General features: G+C 49.6%; 1 pseudogene; it reads left to right on the top strand.

Annotated features, from left to right (window-relative positions):
* The first annotated feature begins 4921 nt into the window (after positions 1-4921).
* Positions 4922-5735, top strand: LOC125368188 (annotated as a pseudogene).
* The last annotated feature ends 2279 nt before the right edge of the window (positions 5736-8014 follow it).

Below are 8014 nucleotides of genomic sequence, written 5' to 3'. Positions count from 1 at the left end.
GCTGCCTTGGCACAGCTTAGGCAGTCCTTGGCAGGCTTGGCCACTGAATACTGGCGCACACACACACACACACACGCACACAGACTCGTGTAAATCCAGTGACACACAGACACATGGTTATCAGGTTTTCTGTGGCAGCCACACATCTGTGTCTTGTTGAAATGAAAGCAGCACTGACTAGTGGAAGTGGGATAGCACAGCTTTCTGCCCGGAACAAGAAACTGCTCATGGGCCACGGGTCCGGGCACTCAGGAAAAGGTTTTGGACACTCTTGTGCTGCCCTGTGGGATTCCTGCTGCCCATACAAAATGGAGTCCAACTCCCTCCTCCCACACCTTCCCAACTGTCACCTTCACTCTGTCCCTCCTGCAGGAAGGACTTGCTCACATTCCAAAAGCTGGCCGAGACCACCTCTCCTGAAAACAACTACTTTAAGAGCAGAGAGCTGCTACTGAAGGTATGCTATGAGGAGGGGAAGGCAGAGGGCAGAGGTGGAGAGGGCACTCATGCTGAAGGGGTGTGGCCACATGATTGCGCTTCTCCTGGGGGAAAAGGCAAGGGAGGAGATGACTGATAGGCACTCATGCAGGTCAAGAGCCCTGGAGTCCTAGGAGGCCTTTCTGGTTGGGAGATAGAAGGGTAACACACGGTGGTCCAGGGAAGCAGAGAATCTCCTGGACTGGGGACTGCTTCTACCCACCCACATGTTGCCAAATGTGCTTTAGTCTCCAGAAACATGGCTGCCTTTCCCCATATTAGGCTGGCTTGCATGCAGGATGCCTCCAATGACTCCTGCCCCTTATTGTTTTGACACATTGTTCAGAAGAGGCCTGCTCTGCTAGGGGCATTTCAGGGGTGCCTCTTGGTCAAATGCATAAGGGACCCCTCAGTTGGAGTGCAAACACCCAGAGCAGCCTTGTGCCAGCAGAGGCGCTGTGGGGCTCTGAATGTATCCACAGAGCTGATGCTGCTCATGCTCAGATCCCAGCTGAGAGGTTCCCAGCCCACAGCAGAGGCTGTGCACAGCCCAAGGCCTTGACAAACAGGGCTGGCCAAGCACTGCTAACTCTTGCCTCTCAACCTAACTCCAACTCTGACAAGAGGATATGGGAGGATTGCTGTTCCAAGCTAGCGTGGCAAGGAAAACTGGAAGGTGACCCCCCTAAAACGGGAAATGGAGCTGTGGCTCAGGTGGTAGCCCAGCCACTAGGAGCTTCAACCTTCAAAGAACACCCAGACCCTGAAGTCTCACAGTGGCAATGAAAACACATTAGGAAAACAAGCCCCCAAAGATAAAGGTGAGAGGGGCTGGGGATATAGCCTAGTGGCAAGAGTGCCTGCCTCGGATACACGAGGCCCTAGGTTCGATTCCCCAGCACCACATATACAGAAAAACGGCCAGAAGCGGCCCTCTGGCTCAAGTGGCATAGTGCTAGCCTTGAGCGGGAAGAAGCCAGGGACAGTGCTCAGGCCCTGAGTCCAAGGCCCAGGACTGGCCAAAAAAAAAAAAAAAAAAAGATAAAGGTGAGAAAGGAACCAAGTCCTGGTCCTTCTTTCCTGACTTTCCGGAGCTCTTCCCATTCAAGAGCAGCAGAAGGCACATCCCCTCCCATGCTGGACACACTCATGTGCACAAGTAGGTCCTGGGATGTTCCTGTCCCAGCTGCGCTGCACACAGGTAGAGAGAGCTTCTTGCCATAGCGCATGGGCCTGGGCTGTGGAGCCAGGGGAAGATATTGCAGGATTCAGGAACCCCATCCTACTCAGCCGAGGAGAGCCAGGACCTTGGGGTCAGGAAGGATTCTGGAATGCCATGGCACTCTCCCTTTGTGCCCACCTCCCGGGAGCACCCTGACCCACAGAGAAATGCTAGCTGAGTGGACTCTACTCAGAAGCTCATGGACCCCTTCCCTACAGGCCTTGAGGCCACAGGACAGCCCAACAGCCTTCTGTATCCTTCAGTTTTCTACTGCAAAATAGGAAGGGCTACACAGCTCCCAAGGCTAACCACCCAGGTTGGCTTGTGTGCTGCCCCCCAAAGGAGAAAGCAGTGAACCCTGTAGAGTTCTGAGGAGGCACTGACCCCCCCATGCCAGGCAGGTCAGCACCCATTGGAGGCTGGCAGCAGAGGACCCTGTCTAGTCTTCAGTGCCAGGAGGCGCACTGTGCAGTTGAGGAAGCAAGCAGAGGAGGCCCGGTGTCCAGTAGAGATGCCCAGCATTGAATGCTGGGGCCAAGCCTGAGCTAGAATTGGTCAGCTTGGCCATTAAAGGTTTGGCCCTGCACAGCAGCCAAATGCATAGCACGAGTAACACACTGGCAACTAGGAGGGTGCACAAGACAGAGCCCTCACTCACAACATGCTTGATCCCGGCAGGAGGCCTTCATGTTGGCTGCCAAGAAGAAGCTGCTCAAACGATGTTCGAGGGAGTCTCAAAAGATGGTGAGTGACTGAGACCTCGGCCAGGATGCCTCACTGAGAAAATGCTAGCCTTAACTAGCTCTGTTAGCCTTGGAGCTCACGCCCGAGGGCGGCAAGCAGAAGGGAGGATCACACTGTGGGAGATTGGAGCCCTGATCAGTGAGCTGTCAGATGGGAAGGAGGAAGCAGAGCCAGCAAAGCCAGGGCTTGGCAGAGTTTAGAGGGAGGCTGGTTGGCAGAGGTGGGATACTACCCTTTGGGCTCTGCCCAAAACAGCCTAGAGCTGGACCTGTACTGTTTGGAGTTGCAAGCAGCAGGGAGGGGCTGTGGACAGAGGGCTCACAGGTTCTCCAGGACCCTGTGCTGTGGGAGGCCCTGTGCAGATGCAGGCTGTCTGAGAAGTCCGCTGGGATTGGGGAGGGGTGGGCCCTGGGCGCTGACCATCACTCTGCCAATCCTACAGGCGATGAGCAACGGCATCATTCCCTATCTGAGAATCATTCTGAAAGACTTTATCCTGATTCAGGTGGACTACGAGAACATCAAGGATGTGAGTAGCCAGGACCTAGCTGGCCGCTTGGAGCTGGCGTCCTGAGCTCTGGCACTGCTGGTGGCCTCAAGGCCATCCACTGAGCTGAGTGCAATGCCTCTGGGAGCAGGTGCCGCCCACAGCCGCCTGACCCCTGTGCTGTGGACACAGAGCCCAGCTGGGACTTCAAGTCCCATAAGGGAGGATCTGGGGCCCCACCTGGAAGCAGATTTCTTAAGACAAACAACCTGTGGCCCAAGCCAGGCCTTTTCCCCTGAAGCCACAATGTTCCTCCTAGCTCAGAAGGGTCAGTCCTCACACTGTCTGCACCTGACTGCATGCTGGGTCCCCAGCCCTGCCCTCTGTGAGTTGGTCGCTTTCTGTGCATGCACATGGGATCCCGTGGCTAGAGGAGGCCCTGCTCAGAGGCCCTAAGTGCAGAAGGGCCCCATTCTAACTGCAATGCCCTCTGCCTTGTAGGTGGCGAGAAGGAAAGTGAAGAAATTGATCAAGGTGATCAAGGTATCTGCCCAGAGAGAACAGGGCTGGTGGGGGCCAGCAGGGTGGTGGAGTCAGGCCTGCCCCTCTGCTCTTTCTTCCTTCAGACAATGGCAGGATAGAGAAGTCCTACCCCAGGGAGGGTGGGTTGTGAGGTGGCACCCAGGAGATTCCCCGCTGGCAGGATGGAGTGTGAGGACATGGCTGTGAGGTCCCCAGCAGCCTTTGGAGACTCAGTGGAAGTTGGGTTTCCAGAGCAGTCAGAGGAACTGGGTCCCTCCCAAGACAGCCTAGCCCAGCCCTGGCCAGTCCAGCCCTGTCACTGCCCTTGTGCTGTCCATGGCCAGGAAAACGAGATCCTCGAGCAGATGAAAGAGCTGCAACACAGTTGTCGCTTTTATAATATTCAAGTCGACCACCATTTTACTGAGTGGTTCAGGGGCCTGGAGCGGCTCAGCAAGGATGCCAGGTAGGTTGCCACTCTCTGAGGCAGGGAGAGGGGCCGTGCCTAGGACAGAGTCCAGAGGGACAGAGTTGTGTTACCTGGGTGAGGGGGATGGGACTGACACTCTGGTGGGCCTAATGGCAGGTGGGCCACCAAGCTCCAAGCCCAGGCCAATTCTGGCAGGGAGCTGTACACAGCACTTGGTCTCCTCACCGGCTCATTTGTCTTAGCTATGAGCTGTCCTGTGCCCTGGAGCCCTGCAGGCCGACTGGCTGTCCAAGCAAGAAGCACTCAAGTGTTGACAAGTCTGGGAAGAAGTAAGTGGATGGGCCCTGGCAGTCAGGGACCAGGGTAGATGGGGGGGGGGGGGGGCTGGGCAACCCTCTGGCCCCAAAGCCTGGGGCTGAGTTCGACCAGCTAACAGCAGCCCTGTTGCTGGGCTTAGAGGTTCAGCTCTCTGGGCCTCACTTTCTTCTCCTACAAAGTCTCTGGGATCCATCCCTGAGAAGGGGTCAGATTAAGGAAAGCAGTGATTGCCAAGAGACTGGACTGGAGCCTCGTGCTAGCAGGGTACTGGGGAGTGGGAGCTTGGAATGTGCTTGGGGCTTGCACTCCAAGAACCTCTCTAGTGCCACCATTCCCACAACACTGCCTTCCCTTGCAGTGGCGACTCCCAGCCAATCCAAAAGACCTTTCCCCAGAGGACAAAGAAGGAGCATAGAGTGCGCTTCCATCTGCCTCCCACGTAGAGAAAGGGCCAAAACCTGTACTATCATCTTGGTCTGGCTGAACCAGGGCTAATCACCACAAACCTACAGTGGCCCAGGCCACACCCCCCCTACATTCACCTCCAATTCTGAAACCCTCTCAATCCTTCATCCACAATCCTATTTTAAGTGAAGTATGGCAGCCTTGCCTATTAGAATGTTACAAAAACAAAAAAACACAAAAACCAAAAAAAAAAAAAAACCAAAAACGCACAAAAAAAACACACAAAAAAACCCCAAAAACCAAAAAAGAAAAAAAAACCACAAAAGAAACAAAACAAAACCCCAACTCTGCATCGCCCCCTGTGGGGCCGGCAGGAGGCAACTCTTTGCAGGAAGGTCACTGAAGCACTTCCTGGAGGGAAATAGGATCAGCTTCTTGGAAGAGTCATGGAGTCACAGTGTGTTGGGCTTCCTCTAGCCCGGCTGACATATCTGATGTGGTTCCCTGTATCACAGAGCTGTTACAAAGCACTCTGTGCTAGTGATGTGAGCAAATGTCTCATTCAGGAGCTATGCCAGGGCGGGCCTGGACAAGGAAATTGTTCCTGCTCTAAAGAGTGTATGCTGTGTCTTGGGGCACTTTGGGACAAGTGCTGGGGTTGTGTTGGTATGTGTTATCCTCAGAAGTAAAGTGACACTCCTCCCACTTCAAGAGCACAGTAGAAGAACTGTGTGAGCCTATCCCCTCTCTCTTCTGGGCTCTCACAGATGGACACACCCAGTTGAATTGGAACATTGTTTCCTTCCCTAGTGCAGAAGAACTTTCAGAACATGAGAACCTGGTTTCTATTTTAGAAACTGTGAACCAGCCTCATCACCCAAATGTGTCTGTTCCAAAAAATAATGTTCAAGGCCCCTTATCCCGGTGACAAAGAGCACCCGTTTACCGTGGTCTAGTTTGATGACCGCATGTCCATACCTCAGTGTAAAATATCCTGTGAGTCCATGGGAGCATCCAAGTACCGCTGGTTTCATAATGCCTGCTGTTAGTGCATCTATCCCGAATGCTTGGACTACAGAAGTGAGACCGTCAAGTGTATGAACTTTATTTTTCAAAGAAGAAAAATGTAAATAGAAAGCATCTTAGTCAGAAATACATTTGTACACATGAGAGTTCCTCAGAGAATCGACCTGTGGCATCAGAGTGCCAACAGGTTATGAAGATGTCAAGAATCTGTATTGCATTACCTTTAAGGTATGGTATATCCAGGGATGTCTTCAGTTACAATGTTATAACTGCTCTTGTTCTTTATTCCCCACCGGTAACATAGCTTTACCTTTGGATACTTGTATAACTTTGGTCATAAGGACAACAGGTACACAGAGAATTCCTAAAAGATCTGAGTTTGTAACATAAAGCCTGATAATCTTTTCTTTGGTATTGAAGAGCTTTCTGTCTTCAAAATTATAGCATTAAACTGTTAACATGAACAATGATTTCCTGACCTGCTACTGAATATGTCATTCTTTATTGTTCCCTGGTACTCTGTAAGTATAGTAGATATTCAAATATATCTACTATATGAAAAATTACCATAGGAAATTTAAGTTAAACATCTTTACTTTGGTTTTAGAAAGCAAAAGCTTATTGTATTTATAATTTAAAAATATGTAGTAGAATCTATCCCGTAATACATATGCTGACAGTGCTTTAGTGAAAATTTGTCATTCTCTTCCATTCCCTTCCTGAAGTGCTGATATAGATCATAGTCATCCCTATGAATTTCAAGGCACCATGCCTTTTTTTTATACTTCATTAATTTAGCAAAAAGTTTTGACAAGGTGTTGTGCACAGGGGTACAGTTACAAAGTAGGGCAGTGTGTACATTTCTTGTGATATCTTACACCCTGTTTTACTTTCCCTTCCCTAGGTCAGGTAGACATATATATATATATAATATATATATGTATATATATAATACACAGTGTACCAAGAACATATACAGTAGCCACGTGGCCTACACCAAAGAAAATTCGCCTAGGGCTTTAAATGTAATATTGACAGTAGACAATATATCAACAATAGTCTTATATGATTGTACATACATAGCTTTTGAGCTATGTGATCCACTGAGAGGTCTATTTTTGACCTTTATATTTTGAGTAGTTGTTGGTTTTGGATACATAGTGTAGGGTCGCTGACCTACACCTGTGGGAAATACCATTTGACAAGAAGTTTTTGGTTTCACAGACCTGGTCTCTACTATCTCACCCTTCCCCCACCTTAACAGTCATCTATCAAGGAGATCATGCCCCTTTGTTTTCTGTGTTCTAGGCTTGTCTCGCTCAACATTATTTGTTCAAGTTCTGACCATTTCCCTGCAAATACCAATATTTCATCATTTCTGATCGCTATGTAATATTCCATTGTGTATAGGTACCATATTTTTTGGATCCATTCATCTGTGGAGGGGCATCTGGATTGTTTCCATATTTTGGCTATTGTGAGTTGTGCAGCGATAAACATGGAAGTGCAGATGTCTTTTTGATATCTTGGGACCTGTTGTTCAGGATAGATGCCTAGGAGTGGTATGGCTGGGTCATAGAGTAGGTCTATGTTGAGCTTTTTGAAAAACCTGCGTACTGTTCTCCAAAGTGGTTGTACTAATTTGCACTCCCACCAACAGTGGAGAAGGGTTCCTCTTTCCCCGCACCCCCTCCAGCATTTGTTGTTGCCTGAGTTCAGAGTATAGGCCATTCTAACTAGAGTCAGGTGGTATCTCAGGGTTGTTTTTATTTGCATTTCCTTTACTGCCAGGGATGTTGAACATTTCCTCATATGTTTCTTTGCCATTTTTATCTCTTCTCTTGTGAAGTCTCTCTTTAGCCCCTTTGCCCATTTCCTAATTGGTTTACTGGGCTTGGAGGGGCTTAGTTTTTTGAGTTCTCTGTAGATGACAGATATTAGGCCTTTGTCTGTTGCTGTGCTGGTAAAGATCCTTTCCCATATGGTTGGCTGTCTTTCTATTTTGGTGGCTATGTCCTTAGCTGTGCAGAACCTTTTTATTTTGCAGTAATCCATTTATCGAGTCTCTCCCCTATTTGTTGTGCCCCTGGGACTGTATTCAGGAAGTTCCTTCCTGTGCCTATAAGTTCTAGCGTCTTTCCTACTCTGTCCTTCAGTAGTTTCAAGGATTCAGGTCTGATGTTGAGGTCCTTGATCCATTTTGAGTTGATCTTGGTGCATGGTGATAGGCTAGGATCCACCTTGAGTTTTCTGCATATGGCTGCCCAGCACCAGTAGTTGAAGAAGCTCTGTTTATTCCATTGTAGGTCTTTAGCTCCTTTGTCGAATATCAGCAGACTGTAAGAGTGTGGTTTTATTTCTGGATCTTCACTTCTAATCCATT

The sequence above is a fragment of the Perognathus longimembris genome, chromosome 20, assembly GCF_023159225.1.
Source record: "Perognathus longimembris pacificus isolate PPM17 chromosome 20, ASM2315922v1, whole genome shotgun sequence".
In the NCBI taxonomy this organism is placed as follows: Eukaryota; Metazoa; Chordata; class Mammalia; order Rodentia; family Heteromyidae; genus Perognathus; species Perognathus longimembris.
This window is presented reverse-complemented; position numbering and strand designations above follow the sequence as displayed.